The 24,628-nt window shown below is 44.4% G+C and overlaps 1 protein-coding gene across 3 annotated transcripts in view; it reads right to left on the reverse strand.

Moving 5' to 3' along the window:
- The window catches only part of LOC138266857 (beta-1,3-galactosyltransferase 5-like), a 127,514-nt gene that overhangs the window by 43,871 nt on the left and 59,015 nt on the right, over positions 1–24,628 (reverse strand). Inside the window, exon 1 of one of the 3 annotated variants that reach the window (XM_069215559.1) lies at positions 4,564–4,752. The exons of the other annotated variants lie outside the window; for them this stretch is intronic. The gene's annotated coding sequence lies outside the window, so the exon portion shown is untranslated. Of the gene's footprint in view, positions 1–4,563; positions 4,753–24,628 lie in introns of those variants that run through there. 3 annotated transcript variants of the gene reach the window in all.

The raw sequence follows: 24,628 nt of genomic DNA on the forward strand, positions 1-24,628 counted from the left end.
AAAATAAAAAAAGATACAAAAATATCCCTCTAATCAATTATACGCGTGGGTTTACTAGGAACAAACAGAAACACCTGAACATGCTTCCTGCACCTGTAATTCATCTAAGACACAGTGCTTAATTTGTGCTTGTTGTTTCCGGTGCGGGGCACCAGCACCTATTTTTGAGGGCCGGTGCTTATTTTTCTTCCCCAAGCATTTACTGAGAGCAAAAGACACATATGCAAAAGACGGATGAAGGGAAAAAACAAAAAAAGCATCACAAAGGGACAAAGCAGAAAGCTGCAAGAGTGACTTGGAGGGGCAGGGAGTGGCTGTAAATGGATTGAAGAGGCCCGAGATGGCTTCAGGATTACCCTGCCTCGGTATTCCCTGCTCGTGCATTCAATCGTAGCAGCCGTGTGTTTGAGGGGAGAGCTTTGGTCGCCTGCACCTTTTTATTTACAACTTAAGCACTGCTAAGACATAACAATCACAGGAAACTTAGGGCGTCCACGAGATATTAAACAACTTTTTCTGTGGTATCACCAACTTGTAGCTACAAAGACACAGCAAGGGGTCTGATCAGATCACTGTTGTCTAGGTAAAAAGGACACACGAGAAAAGACTAAAAAGAAAGAGAATTTGAAAAGAAATTTTATTACTGCCAATTCCTAACTCAGAACTTCGATTTTGAGGTGGCAAAGACTGCAATTTGTAAAATCATAGGCTTTAAAGCCCCAAAACCAAAAGATAAAATCTAAAAATGTGTGTGTGACTCGCAAAGTGAACTTTGTGAATTGGAAAGTCGAGTGGGCATCATATAAGTATCCACTTTTACCACTAAATCCCAGTTGACTTTATCTATGGTTACTGGGCATTGATCAGACACGGACCTCTGAAACAAGGTGATCTGGATTTACAAGGTGGATGCTGTCCCTGGCAGGCAGCCACACCCTAATGGACAGCTTCCACCTTAAGGACAGCAGTTTTTCTGGTTTGAATAACAAGACCCCCATGAAACGATGATGCATCCTCTGGGGCACAAGCAGGCATTGTTGGGTTGTACATCTACGTGGGAGTACCTGAAGAATGTGAAATCTAGCTTAATCGTCAAACTTTCTGGAAACTGGGCTGATCCAAGCAGACCTTCCCCTAGTACCTTCCTGTAAACCTCAGAACCTTTACCTGAAAGAGCAGGACACTTGCTGCTCATCCGAGGCCCAGCTCCACGTTCACGCTTGCTGATTGGTGACTTGATACATCAAGCTTGCTCAGGCCCTAATGTAGCAGAATGGACTGGAAATTAGTAGGACAGTATTTCTGTTTGTTCGCACTCCAAGTATAAAACAGGACAACGTTTTATATTTGAAGAACTCCAAGGCTGGTCACCAAGAACACTCTAAGTGGCATAATCTGAATGCACCAATATTGAAAAAGACAATTCAAAATCATAGCACAATGGGGAAGAAGCAGCATCTGAAACCAATGGGTGGCCAACAGAATAACTACAGGACATTTAGTAAGTGGAAATTTAACAGTCACAATGTTAAAAATTACAAAAGAACTATAAACTATCTGGTTAAGATTCAAGTCTCGAGACAGCAAGGCAAGGATTAGGTGGAAACCGGGCAAGCAATAGTGCAGTGCAGAACATGGTGGCGCAGAGGAAAAACAAAAAAACACAATCAACTCGACACATTAGGAGAAAATTTCCAGTTCAGCTAGGGCACTCCTTCTGGTTTTCCTGAAACAGCTCCACCTCCATCCGGCTTGGTTTCTTTTTGCCACAAGCACCCCAAACATGTCAACAGGAAGGAGTCTGGCAAAAAAACACAACTTGCCACCCAGCGGATAGCCGTATGTATGCTGGAGCAGCCACCTCTGGGATGGTAGTCCTTGCCTCTGCTATCCCAGATGTTTGGTGGCTGTCCTGAAAAGTCTCTGATACTTTTAAGGCAATTCATTGAGATTTTGTGACCTGAAATGTAAATTTGACCTTATTTGTACCCGAATCTACAGATAACTTTCTTGTCTTCAGAAGACTACTCAAGAGTTGGCTCTTTCCTTCATAACCACCATATTCAAACAACTATGGACTGCATATGCCTATGTTGATAAATTTTTTTTTCAGATTGTGTATATTTCTAGTTATGTATAGTTTCTTTAGAAAATATGTATCGCTACTATGTCATAACAATAAAATACACACACTCTTTAAACCTGTTTGACTAAGTATATTTTACCCATGGTTCTAATTATGTATTGTATGTGCATATGTGTGTGTGTGTGTGTGTGTGTATATGTGTATATATATATATATATATATATATATATATATATATATATATATATATATATATATATATATATATATATATATATATATATGTAGATGTTGTTTCTGTGCTTGGCATGTTCGTGGGTCATTGCATGGCTCCTGGGTGGGTTGTTATACTAGATATCTATGAATTCCTGCTCTCATCTTATCACACTATTCTACCCATCATCATATGTCATGTCTCTATCAAACTATCCTCCATTCTCACTCTGACTCATCCCAAATCCTTTCTACTACTTTCATCTCCTAAATAACTCTGCCTAAGCTCTTCCCTCCGCTTCCACATCTAACTCACCAAACCTCACTCTACTACCATGACCCCCCACACAACCCTACTAAATTCTCCCGCATTTATCTCACCCTGCTACTATGCTCTCCCTAACCCTTCCACATACTCTTCCCTCCTCCATCCCCCTTTACTCATCCCAGGCCTTTGGGTTGAGTAAATTAAGGATATACTCCCAATTAACACTTCTGGATTTCTTTCCTCCTCCACCCCTCCATTACTCCAGTCAAGCTAACTAACAAACTCTCACATCCGCAGCTCAAATGAACTCATAATAATACTAAAACTGTACTCATTATTTCCCGATACTAATCCATCACTAATTCTTGTTGGGTTCCAGAGTAGCATGCTACTCACCGAAAAGCGCTTCAACGCCTCGTCAGGGGTAGTAATCGCTATATAAATACGATTACAATACAATACAATACATTGGCGGGACAACCCTACAAGAAACTCTCTTTAAATCACTCACTACGCTCACTTGCGCAGTGCCTTAAAGCATACCTTTGCTTAATATTTTCACAGGCAAACACTAGTGAGATGGCGGGAGATCTCAGCATCACCGAGCACTTGTTACCCATTCATGATTAGGTCTCCGTTTTTAATGATTTTTACAGATAAATACAGACAGAAAACAATTTATTTTCCTGTCTGTATTTATTTTTAAATACAGAAAATAGGCTTTCTTTGAATAATGTTTTCTACTGTCAATCATAAATGCCAGGTCTGTCGGTGTACAGACAGAGTAGGGGGTCTGAAAAAAAAGCAACAGATTTCCTAATTAAGCTTCTTAATTAAGTGCAGCTCTACAGTTATTTATGCTGATCTACAATGCAAGTGTTTTCAGATAATGATATTGCAGTGTACACTGCTGAAACCTTTTGGACATTCAAAAGTGAATATACATTTATTAGTTAAATAAATGTGGATAAATACCTATTGCAGCTTAATTTATACAGTGATCACAAAATAAAAATGCAAAAAGAAAAAAATGAGCACAAAGTAAATACGGATAAAAACTGACAGAAATCTTGAAAAAATAAATACCATAAAACCGGGAACCCTATTCATGATGATGCCAGAAGCAAAAACAGCAAAAGTCCAAGCAGGGGTGTAGCTTGTTCAGTGAAATTTGGGGGTGGGGGGGTGGTCTGGGTCTAGGAGGGGTAAGCTTCAGGTTTTCCAACAATCACACTGGCATATAATCTCAAACTACATTATACGACAAGCTGGGCACTTGAGAGTGGTTTAAGGGGCAGTGGAAATGAAGAGATGCAGTTTGGTGGGATTACTAAGTGTGAGAAAGCACAACATTTTGTAAAATAACCAACATTTTTTAGGACATTTAAAATAGAGAGAGGGAGGGATTGTGTGCTCATTTTTGTCTTTGTATTTGTAAAAACTCCTCGTGAAATCCAGCAGACACCACACCGTGCCCGACTGAAAGTACCTGAACCTAGTGCTTTGAGTGGGCTGCTGCTCTCCAGTACCGAGTACCCGACCTTCTTTCATTTGGCAGAGAGAGTACCTGCAATTCTCAGCACTGCTGCAGTACGTTTAATGGGAGAGTACCTACACTCCTCATCACTGCTGCAATACATTTAATGGAGGAGTAAAGGCACTTCTCAGCACTGCTGCAGTACATTTAAGGGGAGAGTACCGGCACTTCTCAGCACTGCTTCAGTGTTTTTAATGGTAAAGTAGCAGCACTTCTCAGCACTGCTTCAGTGGTTTTAATGGGAGAGTACCGGCACTTGCCAGCACTGCTGCAAAACTTTTAATGGGAAAGTACCTGTACTTATCAGGAGTAAACAGTTACTCTAAATAGCGAGTGCCTGAACTTCCAAGTTCCCATTTAAAGGACTGCCTGAATCCATCTACTTATCAGAAAATACACCCCAAACACCCCCACTGAAGCTATACCACTGACTCCAACACAACAAATGTAAACACTCACCCTGCACTGCTGCCAGAGTTTTCCTGCTAGGAACAGCATATAAGACTGTGCACCCAGAACAGCTTGCCGGCTGACGTGCGAGCGCCTGTCTGCTCAAGCAAGCAGCCTTTTTCCTAATCCAGTCCGGGGAGAGTCATCGCTCTGGATACTCAGAGACACAAAGGAAGCCGGACGCAAAACAAATACAGGTAGTTGCTTAATGTCACCAGAGCGCCTGCTCAGCAACTCTCACCAGCCAAGCAACTCCCTTCTCATGGGGTTGCCGTCACTTAAAGTGGAATGTGTGCAGATCCCTTGCTGACAATGACAAGTGTGATGACGTTTCCCAGAGCCCAGGTGTTCGATCTGGCCCTTTTTTCAGGGTCATCCCCAAGTTTTTTGCCTTCCTCCTTCTATTTGTCTGACATCTTTCTGTGGGATCTAGGACTCTGGGCACTTTATCACTGCTGATCAGTGCATGTGCGCTCCCTTCTAAACTTGGTATGACTGGCTTACACCTCATTGGCACATTTAATTTACCTGTATGTCCCTTGTACAGTGGTATTCCTTATACCTAGGGCCTATAAATTAAATTCTAGTAGTGGGCCTGCAGCGCAGCTTGTGTCACCCACAGAAGAAGCCTTTCAAACCTTTCTCAGGCATGCCACGGCAGCACCTGCATGCACAGTTTACTGCCACATTGACTTGGCAAATCAAACTTCTTGCCAGGGCCTAAACTCCCTTTTTACTGTACCTAAGTCACCCCTAAGACAGACCCTAGATAGTCCTATGGGCAGGGTGCTGTGTGTGTAAAAAGTAGGACATATGTCTTTATGTTATTCATGTCCTAGTAGTAACAAACAGCCTATTTAGTTTCTCACTACTGTGAGCACTGCTCCTCTCATAGGATTGCACTGGAAATGCCTGAAAATATGTCTAAGTGGCATTGTCTGATCTATGAGGAGTGGCGTAGGAATTTTTGGTATGGTTGGAATGGTAGTGAGAAATGCTGCTTACTGGTGTAGATGGATATTTTATTACCATTGTAGAAAGGCAACTTTTAGAAAGTGGGCATTTGGCTGTGCTGATAACTCTGGTGCTTTTGCAACTTGACTCCAATCCACATCTGGGGCAGTGTGACAGCTGGGCTTTGTGCATTCTTCTCAGACAGCCAATACACAGGAAGTGTGGAGGTGTAACAGGATTGCATCTGCATACTGAATGGCCTCCTGGGCTGGGAGAGGGAGAGGCTGGACGGCCTTACATTTGTATGTGCTATGTCCTGCCCTCACACAAAGGGCTCCTTTAACCCCTACTGATGTTGGAGCAAGTGCTGTAGGTGAAAGGGGAAACTCCTGGAACCGCTTAGTGCTGGTTGGAACTCCCCTTCCGCACCTTTGTGGAAGCTGAGAAAAATTGAGTATAACTACAGGGGTTTTCCCCCATATTTTTAGACACTGGGTGGACTTGGCACTGGATGCTGCTGAAAGGGATTGCTATGCCAGAGGAACTGCCATTAGGATAGACCTACTGCTGTGCTGACCTGTGACTTGCTACAGGGAGTGCAGAATTATTAGGCAAGTTCTATTTTTGAGGATTAATTTTATTATTGAACAACAACCATGTTCTCAATGAACCCAAAAAACTCATTAATATCAAAGCTGAATATTTTTGGAAGTAGTTTTTAGTTTGTTTTTAGTTTTAGCTATGTTAGGGGGATATCTGTGTGTGCAGGTGACTATTACTGTGCATAATTATTAGGCAACTTAACAAAAAACAAATATATACCCATTTCAATTATTTATTATTACCAGTGAAACCAATATAACATCTCAACATTCACAAATATACATTTCTGACATTCAAAAACAAAACAAAAACAAATCAGTGACCAATATAGCCACCTTTCTTTGCAAGGACACTCAAAAGCCTGCCATCCATGGATTCTGTCAGTGTTTTGATCTGTTCACCATCAACATTGCGTGCAGCAGCAACCACAGCCTCCCAGACACTGTTCAGAGAGGTGTACTGTTTTCCCTCCTTGTAAATCTCACATTTGATGATGGACCACAGGTTCTCAATGGGGTTCAGATCAGGTGAACAAGGAGGCCATGTCATTAGATTTCCTCCTTTTATACCCTTTCTTGCCAGCCACGCTGTGGAGTACTTGGACGCGTGTGATGGAGCATTGCCCTGCATGAAAATCATGTTTTTCTTGAAGGATGCAGGCTTCTTCCTGTACCACTGATTGAAGAAGGTGTCTTCCAGGAACTGGCAGTAAGACTGGGAGTTGAGCTTGACTCCATCCTCAACCCGAAAAGGCCCCACAAGCTCATCTTTGATGATACCAGCCCAAACCAGTACTCCACCTCCACCTTGCTGGCGTCTGAGTCGGACTGGAGCTCTCTGCCCTTTACCAATCCAGCCACGGGCCCATCCATCTGGCCCATCAAGACTCACTCTCATTTCATCAGTCCATAAAACCTTAGAAAAATCAGTCTTGAGATATTTCTTGGCCCAGTCTTGACGTTTCAGCTTGTGTGTCTTGTTCAGTGGTGGTCGTCTTTCAGCCTTTCTTACCTTGGCCATGTCTCTGAGTATTGCACACCTTGTGCTTTTGGGCACTCCAGTGATGTTGCAGCTCTGAAATATGGCCAAACTGGTGGCAAGTGGCATCGTGGCAGCTGCACGCTTGACTTTTCTCAGTTCATGGGCAGTTATTTTGCGCCTTGGTTTTTCCACACGCTTCTTGCGACCCTGTTGACTATTTTGAAAGAAACGCTTGATTGTTCGATGATCACACTTCAGAAGCTTTGCAATTTTAAGAGTGCTGCATCCCTCTGCAAGATATCTCACTATTTTTGACTTTTCTGAGCCTGTCAAGTCCTTCTTTTGACCCATTTTGCCAAAGGAAAGGAAGTTGCCTAATAATTATGCACACCTGATATAGGGTGTTGATGTCATTAGACCACACCCCTTCTCATTACAGAGATGCACATCACCTAATATGCTTAATTGGTAGTAGGCTTTCGAGCCTATACAGCTGGGAGTAAGACAACATGCATAAAGAGGATGATGTGGTCAAAATACTCATTTGCCTAATAATTCTGCACTCCCTGTAGGTCACTAGAGGGACTACCTTTACCTGCAAAGACCCTGACGAGCTGGCCTGCTACAGGCCCCCTGCAACTCCATGCCCCCAGCTGTCCTCCAGGGGCTGAGTGGTGTGTCCCCCCACCCCTGTTTGATGCTTCCTAGCATTATAACTTCTTGCTGGAACATGGCCCCAGTGTACAAGAAGCGCATAGAGGGTGCCCTGCTATCCCCATGTTTGTGTGTCACCTACTATGGCCTGTTTCCCCCGTCCAGGGGGACTGTGGTGACCGAAGAGTGTTGTGAAGCCCGCCGTCCGTGTCCCCTCCGGCGCGATCAAGGAACATCCTGCCTGGTGCCTGCAAGCATCCACTTGGGAGATAGCTCAGCCCCGGGAGTTCCCTGCTGGAAGTTTTTGGCCACTTGAAAGAGCGGATAAGCTGGTTTGCGGCCGAAGACGTCAGAGGCCTCCCCCAGGCCGGGCTGCCTCATGGAGAAGGTGGCGCCCGAGAGGCCCTGGAGGGTCCTGGATGCGCTCTCCTGACAGGCACGGCTGGAGAGGGAGCCGCAGTTCCTGATAGCTGCTCCCACACCCAGCGGTAGGCTGACCCAGAGGGGCCTCCCCGCCTACGAAGGCAGTGTGTGTGCCCACACCAGTCGCAGCATACATTTGGGGCATTTTTATTACATTGGCTATATGCGGGATGGGACAGAAACCTCGACTCAGGCCCCCTTCCCGCAAGTGGGGAAAAATACTGCATTGATCACAATAGGAGCTCAGGGTCATACGGTCATTGTTGTGCTTTCACTACCTGCCTGTGGTAAATGCCATGCCAGAACTGTGATCACGAGTACAGACTGAGTCCCAGACCTGGATGTGCAACCATTATGATACTGATACAGGATGCAGCGTATATTTTGTAGAACCAGCACAGATGCATGCTGGCATTCATATAGAGGGGGTTACCCAGGGACCTTCAGTTCACTACTACGTCTTTTGCCCTCGGTATTTCTACTTCATGTTCAGGCATGAGGTAGTATGATATATTGGAATATGAATATACGCAGGGTCTGTCTGGAATGCATGGGGAGGGCAGTGTTTATGACGAGCATTTTTTGGTGCCTGATATGTGCCTGATGGGAATGTTTCATTTTATGTACATTCATGATGATGTCTTAGCATTTCTGATAATATGTTTATTCTGACTTGCATTTTGGGCGATAATGACAACCATCACATGACTTGTCACATGACATGAAATTTATTTTTTCATAGGTCCCTTACATTGCAATCTCTGTGTAACAAAATCTTAATAATCAAACATGTATCCCTTGAATAAATAAACACCAAGCTACTTTTTATCACTATCTTGTGCTATTCCCTGAACCCAAACCCAGGAGGTGTTTCAAACTGCATATTAGTCAGGTAACGGTGATTCTCTTCCAGGGGATCCTCATCAAAGTCATAAACATTGAATATTCCCGCCCTTGTGCTGGGACCCCGGAGCATATATATATAAAATACATACATATTATCATGTGTAAAACAGCAATGCAGGCTATAATCATAAATAGGCAAAAATGCTTTATTTCTATGCAAGTTTTTTTTTCATATTATAAAATCACAATAGATCATAAATATCTACCTAAGCCCCAAAAACTGGACTTAGGGAAGTAAACAGCAGTAAATAGCAGAGAAAAATAGAAAAAATTCAGGAGCCATGCTGTCAAGCTCAGAGAGGGAAGGTTGGGATGTAGGATTCTGCCTTCCATTCTGCTCAGGAGATCCGGTCTGCACAGCAACCTCCTGTGAGGTTTTTCCGATAAGTTGAGTAGATCCGTGTACCAGAATTGGCGGGGCCATTGTGGCGCTATCAGAATCATTCTGGTTCTGGAGTTGTAAAGTTTGTTGATTACTGCCGGTATGAGGGGAATAGGTGGAAAGGCGTAGAGAAATATCCCTGACCAGTTGATCAACAGGGCATTCCCTTGAGATCCCGGACGGCAGAACCTGGATGCGAAGTCTGGGCATTTCTTGTTTACTTCGTCTGCAAAGAGATCCAACTGGGGTCGACCCCATTGACCGAAGATGTCCTCGGCGACTTCGTCGTGTAGGACCCAGTCGTGCGCTTCTTCTAGATGTCTGCTCAGGAAATCTGCCTCTACGTTTTGCTGACCTGGCAGGTGTACCGCTGTGATAGACATTCCCCTGGCCAGGAGCCAATGCCATATCGTTTGGGACTCTCGAGATAGAGGTAGTGATCTTGTTCCCCCCTGTTTGTTCAGATAATACATTGTGGTTGTATTGTCTGTCTGAATTAGGAGAGATTTCCCCTGAACCAATGGAGAGAAAGATTTGAGAGCCAGATGGACCGCTCTGAGCTCCAGTAGATTTATGTGATAGTTCTTTTCCTTGTCGGACCACAGACCCTGAGCTTGGAAGGAACCCAGATGAGCACCCCAACCCTGAAGAGACGCATCCGTTACCAGAGTGTCGGCTGGAATTGTCTGGTGAAACGGAGAACCTATCGACAGGTGAGGTCTGTGCATCCACCATTGTAGTGATTGAAAAGCCGCTACTGGTAGTCGTACTCTGTCGTCCCAGCGACCAGTCTTTTGGCTCCAGTTGTTCTCTAATGCCTCCTGAAGGGGCCTCATGTGTAGCCTGGCGTTCGGGACAATGAAGATGCATGAAGCCATGGAGCCCAGAAGCGATGTCACCTGACGAGCAGTAGGTGCATCGGCTTTTAATAGTTGTTGACACTTCCTGTGGATCGATAAAAGTCGTTCCTCCGAAGGATACACTCTTTGGAGCTCTGGGTTTAGTATAGCTCCCAGGTAGTGGAGGTTTTGTGTTGGAATCAAGGTTGACTTGTTGTGGTTGATTTAAAGACCTAGAGACTCGAAAGTTCTTAGTACAATGTCTCGATGTTTTCTCGCCTGATCCGGAGAGGAAGCCTTCAATAACCAGTCGTCCAGGTAAGGGTAGACGAATATTTTTTGTCTTCGAAGATGTGCCGCTACCACTGCTACACATTTTGAAAAGACTCGGGGTGCAGACTTCAGGCCGAATGGTAGGACTCTGAATTGGTAGTGCTGTGACGCTATTTGGAAACGTAAGAATTTCCGATGTTTGGATGCTATTGGGATGTGAAAATATGCATCCTGTAGGTCGATGGAGCACATCCAGTCTCCCTGATGCAGTTGCGGAACAATCTGGTGAAGGGCTAGCATCCTGAACTTCTGTTTTCTTATGTACTTGTTCAGGAGCCGTAAGTCCAGAATTGGCCTGAAGATGCCCTGTTGACCCTTTTTCGCCACCAGAAAGTAACGGGAGTACACCCCTTTTCCTCTTTGTGCCGGTGGAACCTTTTCTACAGCTTTCTTTTGTAGGAGTGCAAGAACTTCCTTGCGTAGCAGGCTGAGATGAGAAGGAGAACATCTTGCTGGTGGCAAGTGTGGAGGAGGTTTTTTGAAAAGGAGAGAATAGCCATGTTCGACAATATTGAGCACCCATTTGTCTTTTGTGATGGAGTGCCACTCGTGAAGATGATGCGTAATACTTCCCCCCACCGGAGTGGTGCACAGTGCTGAGGGAAGCAATGCTTCATTGCTTTGTTGGTGCCTTTGCTGTAGACTGTTGAGGTCTACTTGCCCCTCGGTCTCTTGTGGGTCTACGCGCCTGAAACAGGGGACGCCCCTGTCGTTGCTGTGGCCTCTGAGACCAGTGAGGGGTTTGAACCCTCTGCTGGAATGGGCGTCTGTCGTACGGCCTGTACCTCCGCCTGAAGTCTTTCTTACGTTCCAGGCCCACTGCCCTCATAGTGTCCACCTCCGTTTTCATTCGGGCCATCTCTTCATCCGCGTGGGTACCGAACAACGAATTCCCGCTGAATGGGAGGTTTAAAATACGCTGTTGTGCTTCCTGTTTCAGACCAGTGAGCCGTAGCCAGGAAGACCTCCTAGCGCAGATTCCGTGCGCATACCCATGCGCAGCCAAATCTGCCCCGTCCGCCGCCGCACTGATGATCTGGTTAGATACTAGGCCCCCTTCCTGCAAGATTTCCTGGAAGTCCTGTCTATCTTCCCTGGGCAACTTCTCCGTAAATCTGTGGAGTGAGTCCCACAGAGAGCGGTCATATCTGCCCAGAAGTGCTGAGGCGCTGGAGACCTTCATAGCAGATGCCGCCGTACCGCACATCTTTCTCCCCAGGGAGTCTAGGTGTCTGCTCTCCTTATCCGGGGGGACTGTGGAAGATGATGCCACAGAGTGTGTTTTTCTGGCTGCGGCTAAGATAACAGAGTCCCGTGGCGGATCCTTCCGCAGGAATAAAGGATCTTGCTCCGGAGCTTTGTACTTCTTTTGAATCCTAGCCGGGGCAGACTTGAGAGTGGCTGGAGTCAGAAAGGTGTCCATAGTAGGTTGCAGCAAACCCGGTACTAGTGGCAGCAGTTTTCTCGAGACTGATCTGTGTTGTAGAGTCTCAAATATAACTGAGGATGAGGTGGCCGGCTCCGGTACCTCAATATTTAGTTTCTGCGCTTCCCTTAAAAGAACCTCATTAAAAGTGGTGATATCATCCACCGGTGAGATCCTAGCAGGTGGAGAATCTGTCAGTGTGGGGGAGTAGCGCCCAACAGACGATCCTGAAGAAGACCAAGAGGGTGATCTTCTGTGTGGTGTTCGCGACCTGGTTCTCCTTCGGGAACGAGACCTGCTACGAGAAGCTGTAGCAGAGTGTGCAGGTCTTGTGGTCGGCTGACGAGGAGCAGAACGAGCCCGTCCTGCTCTAGCTGTAGGCGATGGCGTTCTAGGTAATGAGGCAGTAGGAGAATACATCCTAGAGTATTGGGAATTCGGGGATGCTGCCGGTCTATTCAGGCTCTCTAACCATCTAGGTGATAGAGTGATGGGAGAAACATGCCCTGATAAGCCCGCTCTGGAATGGGATGATGCACTCCGTATAGAGACCACCGGTGAGGGAGCTTTATCCGCTGGCTCTACTGCCTGTGACACAGCTGAAGGTTGTGTCGACGTCGATTGCATCCTCGACGTCGAAAGTTGCGATGGCTGGTCTGTTCTCGACGTCGAAGGTCTTGATGTCGAAAGCCTTGACGTTGAATGTCTCGACGCCGAGCGTCGATCGCGGGATCTGGACCTACTCGCCGTCGTGTGTCTCGACGTTGAGTGGCGAGCGGTCGACGGCGGATGTTCATGCCGTCATGGTGATTTTGACGTCTTGTCCTTCGACGTCAAGGGGTGAGACGTTCTCGACGGCGAACGGGAGCGCCGGAGATGGCTCGACGCCGAACGGCGGCCTGCCGTCGACGGAGATGTACCCCTGTGCTGTCCATGCTTCGACGCTTTGTCCCTCGACGTCGGTCTGGTCACCGTCGACGGCGATCTATGCCGGTGCGACGGTGGCAACGATGACGTCGATGGAGAACAAACAGGCACAATCCTACCTGTTGACGTCGATCTGGCCATTCCTTCTGATGGAGGCCTGGGAAGTGAAGAGGATGTTGACTTTTTCCTCTCCTGAAGCCCATGCAGCCTGATTTTCTCTCTGTCTTTGAGAGTCCTCCTTGACATCTTCTTACAATACTTGCAGGTGTCAGGACAGTGACTCTGTGGCAGGCAGACAATACACAGAGAGTGTGGGTCTGACTGGGCTTTCTTCTTCCCACAAGAAGGACATTTTACAAAAAGAGATGGCATTTTCTGTCAGAAAAGACTGCCAAACTCAGACAAAAGATGTTATCTGTCGAGTAAACAGGAAAAACACTATTTTTAGGGATTTTTCTGAAGAAAAACTCAGAAAAACTGAGAGCTCAATGCTCCAGGATCCTCTCAGAAGAAGCCGGAAAAAAGAACTGACCTAACTGTGAACCAACTGTCACCTTCCCTTCACCCCTGAGGCATGGTGGGATACTGGAGGTGCTCAGGGTCTTAAAGGCACGGTGCCAAAGTTTTTATGGTTCTCCTGTGTTAACCTGCATGCAGCCTATTGGCTAAGAATGCTTCATTGTTTTTCAATGTGGTTTTTTCTATTTTTCTCTGCTATTTACTGCTGTTTACTTCCCTAAGTCCAGTTTTTGGGGCTTAGGTAGATATTTATGATCTATTGTGATTTTATAATATGAAAAAAAAAAAAAAAAAAAAAACTTGCATAGAAGTAAAGCATTTTAGCCTATTTATGATTATAGCCTGCATTGCTGTTTTACACATGATAATATGTATGTATTTTATATATATATGCTCCGGGGTCCCCGCACAAGGGCGGGAATATTCAATGTTTATGACTTTGATGAGGATACCCCTGGAAGAGAACTAGGATTTACAGGTAAGTAACTTATCCATACCAAACCTATGAATAATGTCACAGGGAGGCACTGACTGAGAAACATCATATGATTTGAAAACTACTTATTACGTGCGTGAATATCCGGATCATTAATCAAGATTCCTATCTCACCTCATCGGACTTAAAATGTTTTAAACTAGTTCAAAGTAGACATTTCAGCAGAAGTTCAGTGCTCTGAGGTAACCCTATGGGGGCATGAAGCACTTTATAAAACTACAACATTAAAAAACGTTATCACGGACTAATGCTTGCAGGAAATCACTCACTTAGACACTCTAAAGGCAAGATTCACTGATGCAAGCTTCGTGGTCTTGAGTTACAGAAGCAGTAGGATCAAGCTCCTGGGCTTAAACACATGATATTAAACATGCTACTCTGCCGTCTGATGAGTTCTGAAGCTTATAAGATAAGGAGAAGCAAGGAAAGAAAGACAAGATATAAGGATACCCAGGAGGAAGTTATGCTCCAGTAGAATAAATGTCAGCATGAATAGGTCAAATGCCTATGGAGTCTCTAAAATTACAGAAACAAGCATTGAGGATGAAAAGGAAGCAAATCATGACATGTGCATCAACCACTTTCAAAATAATATACATGACTTGATGCTAGTAGAGTACCTAGCACTCTTTTTATCCTCCTATAAAAATGAAAGACTGAGCAGACTCCTATCAGGATTTAAACCAGTGACTCTCAAGTTACACACAGAGCTTTATAGCTCCTTATCAAAGAGATATCCCACTAGATTTGGTAGGAGGAGGCAAGATGAACTTACCACAAGCCAACAATGTAACTAACCTTGTGGCAAAATTTTGGATACCCTAGAAAAAAAGTGCAGACTAGCCATTCCACCTGTGGTCTGACAAGTCTACTGGTGTGGTACTCCAGTATCTCCCTGTAAAGGTTCCTGCAGCCGGCAGCATCTGGGATAATAAGATCCAGACTGCATCTCCTTCCAGGCTTTTCAATTCTCAGTTTGTCCTGATACCTGTAGTTCTGTGATACGTAGCTCCAGGTCCCTTTCTTTTGTACCAATACCAGGCACTGGGTACTATGTCTTGAGAGAATGCAGGCCTCAAAGAACACGTGAGGTTTCATGGCAGATACTTTCTCAGTGACAGATGTAATAGCTGTGATGCCTCTAATCTTTCCTCTGATCCAAACCGATGCTGCAGTTCTCAAATGACTAACTGAGGGTCCTTCCAAACACATCTATTATTGTCCCTAACCCTCAACCCTCTAAAGAAGAACTCAAATCTATTGTCTGCTGAGGTGAACTGTACAGGGTAAGAGGTGATGAGGGCTGTGCGAAGTCTCTTGTTGGCCCCCTGCTCTATAAAGCTGCTATGCTGGATGTTTCAAGGACATCCAAAGATGGTCCACAAAGTCCTGTCAGGCATCGCCTTGGTTGTCTCAGTGTTTTAAGCAGTTCTGCTCTTGATTATAACTTCCGATCCAAAATGGCTGAAGTGCACCCCACCTTTTTTTTGTGTATGAAGTAGACTCGCTTTACGGTACAACTCAAGATCGAAGAAACGTAGACACTCCCTCTCTGTTCTGCCAATATTTGAAGCACCGCCACTCTACGGTATAAAATCAGATCCAAGAAAGTTGACTGGCTCGCTCCCTCTCTGGTCTCCTCAGTATTTGGAGCAGCGTCATCTATAGTATAACCTCAGATCCAGGAAGGCTTATGCACATGCCCTCTCCCTCAGTGCTGGAAGCAGTGTGGCTCAATTGTATAACATCAGATCCAAGAAGGCTGATCGCTCCATCTCTGTTCCCTCATTATTGGAAGCAATATCACTCTATAGCAATGCTTCCCAAACTTTTTTGAACTACGCACCAGTCTTTAGAATAGCAAACATTCGTAACCCACCTAGGTTTAATGGACATGAGGAGGGTGACTTTTTAAACTAAAGCATTGTGTAGTACAGCACCATCATTTACTAACAGCACACTTTCCATTGAAATGGGCACTAAATTCGCACCGGCTACAGTTTTATTGGTAAAACTATAGTGTACACAAATAATAAAGTGTTGAAATCGAGTTTTCTTGAATATATATCATTTGTGGATCATCACTTAAGTGTTGATTTTTTTTGATGCTATTAAAATCTTTCTTTCGTCACATTTTATGATTACAAAAAAATGCTTCATTTTTGCGTTCCTAACTCCTGAATGTATGCAGTTCATTCACAAGTATTTACATTTTGTTTTGTAGAAAAAATAAGATCCTACAGCCTTTCCTTTCACCCAGCTGACCTAGGCAAGAGTGTCACATAATTCACTTTGCAGTCAGAGAAAGAAAATAGAAGTAGGAGCAGAATTCCTAAACCCCAATCCCCAGGTTTAAAATAAATCACCATAAGCAGCAATTTGACAGAAGACGTAGCCTAACATTTGACCTCTATCTTTGAACTGCAAGGTGACAAGATAAATACAGAATTTATAGGCATCTTTATTTATCGCTTGGACTTTCGTGGCCCACCAAATGTCGTCTCGCAAGCCACAGTTTGGGAAACTCTGCTCTATGGTCTAACATCACATCCAAGAAGCCTCAGCCACATGCCCTGTCCCCCACTGTTGGAAACAGCATCGGCTGCTCATTGCAATAACATCAGTTACAAAAAGGCTGATGTGCACCCTCTTTGTTCCCCCAGTGTTTGAAACAGCGCCGCTCTATGGTAGATCCAAAAAGGCTGATGCACACCGCCGCTGTCCCAAACCAGGGCTGGTAAGGATCTGTGCCTGGATGTGCCCTAGGAGCGAAGTTACATTTGGACTATGACATTTACAGATTAAGGAGGTTATGTGAACCCCTAAATACCCGATCAAGCAGCTAGAGTCAGACACCCCCGTTTACAATAAAGCCCGCCAAACCCATAGATCAGTGTACAGCCTGTGAACCTTCATGGTTAACATCTGTGAATTGTTCTAAAGCCTATTAACCTCTATGGGTTGTTCTAAAGACTGTTAATTTCCATGAACTATGTGAAAACGCACAACTCCCTTTTGATATTGGCAGGGCTATCACAAGGGGAGGGCAGCCGGGGCTCTTTGCCCCTTGTCCCACACTTTTCGGGGCTCTCCAATCCGGTTATAAAATGTAACCGGAAAGTAATATAAAGGCAATCCATTCCAGTAGGTGGAACAAAGAACAGTTTATTCCAATTACAATGTGGGATTAATTTACAAACTGGAGTGACTTTGCAAAACGTTTGCCTAGGGCCCCACAAATGCTCCGGAGAAGCCTGGGTACGAATATCCTTCCCCTTCCTCCTCACATGCATAACTGTATTGCCACAAAGCCCCTATCCTACTAATTGCTGAAAGGCTTTTGACTTTACATACATTATTTTGAGGGCCCCTTCATAGATTGTTGCACGGACCCCTCCATGCAACTCTGCTTAAAAGATTGGGGGAGGGGGGGCGTTTGGCAGAAAGCGTGCCGGAGGGTTTAACTGGATCAGGTGCGAAAGAATGGTGAATGTAATGAAATTGAGCGGGTTGAATACTTGGGAGATTTTGTTTGGGGTTTCTGCAGGTTGGTGGGGAGGTTTTAGAGTCTGGAAAGACAGGCCATTTCATTGTATCTGTGAGGTGAACTTATCATCGCAATGTTTGTACAGTTATTAAAGTTTCAACTGCATACCTGCCCTAATAAAGCGGCCTTTTGCTCTTACTTCATGCTTGTTTATTTTCCGCGGTGTTGCCCAATGATGAATACTAAATACATAACTCTTGTTTACACTTTAAAACCTTTCAATCAACAGATCGTTTTTTTTTAAATCCTCAAGTTTTTTACAACAGTGCTTAAATATTTTGAACACATATAAAACAGACTGATTATCTGACAGCTCATTGGCAACAGCTGGACTATGGTTTGCCTCAAACAAGTCTTACAATTCTGCAGAAAATCAACTGGAGTTCTTTTGGTACATTCTGCACATTTCTTGGCCTGTAGAAATTTGCCTCTAGGCTTGGAGCCCCCTTTCACCCTGACGTCTCTGGGGTGCTAAAGTTTCACACCTGCCCGATTGTCGGCTGCCTTCCAGTCCATCCTATCAGTTATTGGCTGGACTGCAGAGCACAGGGCCCAAAAGGAAGCAGAATAAAGGGAACAGCGGGGCAGCTGAACTTGGGGCATAACCTTGAAACCGGCAAATGAGGAAGTGAGGCATAAAACCTTTGTGTGTCCAGGGCAGGGCAGGAATAGAATGGCAACCAACCAGTTTCAACAGCAATGTTCCACAATTAAAGCTTCACCTCTCCTTCATCTCAATTCCTTTTGTCCAAGTGGTGTACTGGTTGGGAACACTTGAGGGTCAAACATGAGGATGCCTTTGGGTAACTATGCACTTTACAAATGTTTTATTCATTCAGACATTCAAATGCAGAACTGCTGGAACATCAAACCTGGAATCCAAACTCAGCAGTCCAGCAAGAAAAACACAAAGGCTGCAGTGTACCTTGCTGCTCAAAAACACTTTAAAATCTCTGCTCATTTTTTATTTATTTTCTCAAGGTATGGGTGTTTTTAGGATAAGTAGACTTCTGCATTCACTGCAGAAATACCAGGTTTTCTCTATTTAAGTGGAGTACTCCAACAAAAATCACTTATCTACAGCACAGAATACAAACTTAATTTGGTACTTAATGATAAGTGTTAGTCACTACCATTTATTACGACAGATCAGTTCTCAACTTATCCACCTTAGAACAGTGAAACAATAGAACTAAAAACTGCCAGGTTTCAAACTTATTTCCTGAGGTTTGCATGGAGAGGGTGTATAATTAACAGAACAATTTTTTTAAAGTTGTATCTTTTGACCTGAACATAACATTAAATACAAACTTTAGAGTTGTACTTGTTCTGCAGCAGGCCCAGTGCTAACTCCAAGTTACTCTTTGATGCTTCAAGTCTGTGGCCAGTGGGTGCACACCAAATTTTCCAGCAGATACATTTACACTGGGGCTATCTTACCTGCATCATATTTCATTGCACACATGATCTCCTTACACATGATGACAACCACCAGTGTGAGGACCCGTGCCCCACACCCGCCAATACAGCTGTGATTCCCCAGCTAGCAGCACTGACTTCCTCCAGGAGGACCAATGAGCTCCTGCACTCCTTGCTGTACCTGTGAGGCCCCTTTTTGGTCATGTCAACCCCCCCTCCCCCCCCTAGTGCCTTCTAGTGAACGGAATTATTTATTTAAAAAAATAAATAATGACACTGCTTAGAAATTATATTGAGTGATCTGTGTGCAGGGGCGTAGCATTGAGTGGCGGGGTGTTTGGGGTGTTGCCCCTCCCGCTAATAAATGTCTTTTTGGATAAATAGCTGGGTACAAATACATTCAATAGATTATGGTGAGGTGTCTGTTGGATTTCATCAGGGATTTTCAAATTAAAAGCAGACAAAAATGCAAACAGACTCTCTCTTTGTTTTGAAGGTCTTTAAAACTCTTGGTTATTTCACAAAATATTTTATTTTCTCTTACTTAGTACTCCTATCAGTCTGCATTCCTCTCCCTTTCCACTGCCTCTTAAGATTCTCTCATGCACCCTGCTTGACCTATAATGTATTTTAACATTAAAGGACCACATGATAGTTAAAAAATCTGAAACTCACCCCCCCCCAGTCTTAATGACCAAGCCAAGCCCCTGTCTGTGTGCTAAGGGACTAGGTGTATATCACTCAGAGCAAGTCCTGACTGTTCGACCTCACTGCCCCAGAAGCCCAAAGCACACTCAGGAAGCACTGGACAATGCAGAGAGCTTGCATCAGTGCCTGGGGTCTGTGGTTATAGAACCATCAGCAATGCATCTTAAAAGGATTCCTTCACTGGCCCTGGATAGGCCAACTTATACTTTCAAACTTCTGAGGTTGATAAAATGAGCAACAACTCAAGGTAATTTGGTATAAATGAGCTGTAAATGATTTGTATTACATGTATGTCTTGAAGGTTCTGAACATACAACGTGCTGCACAGAATGATTTCTGCTCACGGGTTGTGCACTTTCTGCAGTGAGCTGAGAGTAACCTGTGGATCAAGGGTTCCAATCTAAATATCAAGGGGCTGAGGGTCCAGGCACGTATATGTGTGCGAGGGAGAGGGAAGCGGAGCACAGGTGTCTGGAGGTTTGGTGGAAGTTCAGGCGGTGGATGTGTGCGAGGGAGAGGGAAGCGGAGCACAGGTGTCTGGAGGTTTGGTGGAAGTTCAGGCGGTGGTTGATGTTTGCTGGTCCTTGATTGTGAAAGGCCTTGTAGGTGTGGATCAGCATCCTAAATTTACACCTCTTCTGAAAGAGGGTGCGGGGTTAGTGGAGCTTCTTGAGGTGGGGTGTGGTGTGGGTCCGTTTGGGCAGGTCAAGGAGGAGTCTGGCCACTGAATTCTGTCTGTTCTGTACTCTTCAGGAGGTACCCAGGGGGAGGTGTTATTTCTGAAGATAAGCACTTCCGTTTAGTCTGTATTGAGTTTTAGGCAGTTGTTATTTATACAGTCGGTGATGCCCGTCATCACCTGTGGAAGTTGGTCTTCGTGGTGGAGGGGGTCTTCTGATAGTGAGAGGATGAGCTGGGTGTTGTCTGCATAGGATATTATGTTCATTCTGTGGGTTCTGCCGGTGATGGCTGAGGGGGTCATGTGGATGTTGAACAGAGTTGGGCTGAGGGACGAACCTTGAGAGATGCCGCAGAGGATGTTTTTGGGTTCCGATGTGAAAGGTGTATTCCCTGGGTTCTTCCAGTGAGATAGAATGCGATCCATTTGAGGGCATATCCTTGGATTCCGATGTGTTAAAGCCTCTCGATAAGGGAGTGTTCGGATACAGTGTTGAACGCTGCTGAGAGGTCTAGGAAGATCAGGGTTGCCTTTTCTCCCCAGTTGAGGAGGGTTCTTATGTTGTCAGTGGCGGACATCAGGGCAGTTTCGGTGCTGTGGTTGGTGTGGAATCTAGATTGGGAAGGGCCCAGCAGCGTGCTGATCTTCAGGTGTTTTGTGAGTTGGCGTTTGATTGCTTTTGAAGAATTTGGTGAGAAAGGGGAGCAGAGAGATGGGACGGTAGTGCTTGAGTTTGCTGGGATTGGTGGAAGGTTTCTTGAGAAGGGGTTTGACTTCTGTGTATTACTGTACTCCAGGGAAGGTGGTTGTGGTTATGGATGAATTGAAAATGGAGGTGAGCTCGCTGCTGAAGGAATCCCCCACAATCTGAGTTGAGTACAATGGATTCAAACAGATTTCCGCAGTAGATAGATTTGTCTACTGACTCATCAACCCCACATAGTGCAATAATTTAGACAAACTAAAGAAACAGGACCTAAAGTATATTTTACTTCTACTTTAATAAGTCAATGTTGAATGAAGACCTCATGGTTGTAGTAAAGTTTTTTAAACTACTTAACCTGTAGTACATGGGACAATTTAACAATTTTTGAAGCACTCCAGGATTTACAGGCCTTAATTCAGTGATCTAAGTTGGGCGGATTCATTTACTCCAACGTTGTAAAATTCACCAAGTTTGCCAATGAAAAAAACAAAAAATGAACAATACACAAAGCGAAGAAAAAAGCCACACTTTTTTTTTTTTTAAATAAGTAAACCCCAGTTCAACTTCTTATTATAGAGAGCACTTAGAAGCCTTCGTCGTATATCAAAACACCTACTCCAGTGTGTTCTTACCCCTCAGGTGTTTAAAGGTCTCTCTCTTCTGCCTCCTCTAACATATCTGTGCCATTGAGGGATGCAAAGGACTCTCCCATCCATTTTCCTCTCACTGCGTTAAAGGGTTGTTGAAAGGTCTCTCTTGTGGCTGGCTTCCTTCTCCATTTCCTTTATGCATTCATGCACTTGTAGCGTTTTAAGTTCTCTCTCATCACCCCTATTCTACTACCAGCAAAATTTTAAAATACTTTCTTACTTTTTCATACTAAAGTCAGTCCTTGCTCACAAAGGCTAGAGTCTGCTCACTGAGGTCGAACCCTGGTCACTGAAGTTGGTTTTTGCTCACTTTGTTTAGCCGCCACTCACTGAGGTTGGAATGTGCGCTGTAATGTTAGGCCTGCTCACTGAGGCTGGAATCGGCTCCGTGATGTTGATGAAGCAGAAAATGAAGGTTTTACATTTATTAGAGCGTAAACGTAGTGTGAAATAATCATGTGTGACTTTAACCGAACTAATAAAGATTGTACGGGGACAAAATGTGCCCTCAGAGTAGTTTGCCAACATTTATACGCGTGCTTTATATAACGTGGTGTACTAGAATTGCACTAATCCGACATAATCACAAACGTGTGCTACGATTTGCTTGTTTGAAATGTTTTAGCTTAGCATGACTTTAGCGGAGGCTTTGGCCTAGTTGCCTGGTCTCACGGTTTAGATGCTCGTATTTTTCCACTGTGCTAATAAACGTGTATTTTTGCTTGAAGCTGTACTTTTCCACTGAGATCGTTCACATGCTTATCTTAAGGTTTCGTGCCAGCCTGGCATATTTCTCTTTATTCCAAGGTCGATTTGCAGGTGCGGACAATGGAAGCTCTGAAAGTGAGTTAATTGGCATAAAATGTTGCAACTTGCGTACCCATCTCCAAGGATAATGTATGCTTAAGTAAAAGCTTGAGAACTGTTGTTTTTGATTGGACAATTTGAAGCTAACCTATGAACCCTCCAATGGAAGACCCTACTGGATTTGAACTGTTGTCTATAAAAACCAGGTGCACAAGAAGAAGGGAGCCATTACGGACATTACAGCCATTACGCGCTATGATTGCCATTATTGCCTTTTGCAGCCATTACCAGCTCGATGCCCGCCATTTTGTAGACTTCGTAGCTATTATGGCCCACTTTGCTGCGACGCCATTTTGAGAGACTTTGATGCTTTCTCTAATCGAGAGAAAGAGACTTTAAATGATTCTTGCCCTAGAGACTTTAACTTTGATTTGTCCCTTTGCATGAAGTAGTAGTTTTACCTTGCCGCCGTGAGGCAGATGCCCCGTCCACCCCTGCCCCTTTGCCCCGTCCTATGCTGATCGAAACGGTACCCATGCTGACCGAGAAACGGTACCTGTGAGACGAAGACTTCCTTGATTGCTGATCGTAATTGGTAAATATGAAAGGAAATTGTACAATTGCATTGTGTTTCTTTTAGGTAACCAACTGCTGATTTTGACAAGATCCCTAGTTAGGAGTTTTTCTAAATTAACGTTGCTAAATTGTTTTTGCATGAAGTCCCACATGCCGATGCTAATTTGAGGTTAGACGAGGATTCCTTTTGTCGCACGATGCAATTTGAGATCTTGTTATGCTGACTAAATGTATGCAATTAGTTCGTTACAGATTATCGTATTAGTGATTTGCATTGCTATTATCGAATGCCTTGTGATTCAAATGCTACATAGATTGCACTTGTTTCGACGTTATGGACAGCTATTAATGTTCATATATGTTTATCATTTGGTGTTGAGACACATCTATATTGTGCTAGCTTTGTTAATACAGGGAGTGCAGAATTATTAGGCAAATGAGTATTTTGACCACATCATCCTCTTTATGCATGTTGTCTTACTCCAAGCTGTATAGGCTCGAAAGCCTACTACCAATTAAGCATATTAGGTGATGTGCATCTCTGTAATGAGAAGGGGTGTGGTCTAATGACATCAACACCCTATATCAGGTGTGCATAATTATTAGGAAACTTCCTTTCCTTTGGCAAAATGGGTCAAAAGAAGGACTTGACAGGCTCAGAAAAGTCAAAAATAGTGAGATATCTTGCAGAGGGATGCAGCACTCTTAAAATTGCAAAGCTTCTGAAGCGTGATCATCGAACAATCAAGCGTTTCATTCAAAATAGTCAACAGGGTCGCAAGAAGCGTGTGGAAAAACCAAGGCGCAAAATAACTGCTCATGAACTGAGAAAAGTCAAGCGTGCAGCTGCCACGATGCCACTTGCCACCAGTTTAGCCATATTTCAGAGCTGCAACATCACTGGAGTGCCCAAAAGCACAAGGTGTGCAATACTCAGAGACATGGCCAAGGTAAGAAAGGCTGAAAGACGACCACCACTGAACAAGACACACAAGCTGAAACGTCAAGACTGGGCCAAGAAATATCTCAAGACTGATTTTTCTAAGGTTTTATGGACTGATGAAATGAGAGTGAGTCTTGATGGGCCAGATGGATGGGCCCGTGGCTGGATTGGTAAAGGGCAGAGAGCTCCAGTCCGACTCAGACGCCAGCAAGGTGGAGGTGGAGTACTGGTTTGGGCTGGTATCATCAAAGATGAGCTTGTGGGGCCTTTTCGGGTTGAGGATGGAGTCAAGCTCAATTCCCAGTCCTACTGCCAGTTCCTGGAAGACACCTTCTTCAAGCAGTGGTACAGGAAGAAGTCTGCATCCTTCAAGAAAAACATGATTTTCATGCAGGACAATGCTCCATCACACGCGTCCAAGTACTCCACAGCGTGGCTGGCAAGAAAGGGTATAAAAGAAGGAAATTTAATGACATGGCCTCCTTGTTCACCTGATCTGAACCCCATTGAGAACCTGTGGTCCATCATCAAATGTGAGATTTACAAGGAGGGAAAACAGTACACCTCTCTGAACAGTGTCTGGGAGGCTGTGGTTG

Source organism: Pleurodeles waltl, chromosome 12 (assembly GCF_031143425.1).
Source record: "Pleurodeles waltl isolate 20211129_DDA chromosome 12, aPleWal1.hap1.20221129, whole genome shotgun sequence".
Taxonomy (NCBI): Eukaryota; Metazoa; Chordata; class Amphibia; order Caudata; family Salamandridae; genus Pleurodeles; species Pleurodeles waltl.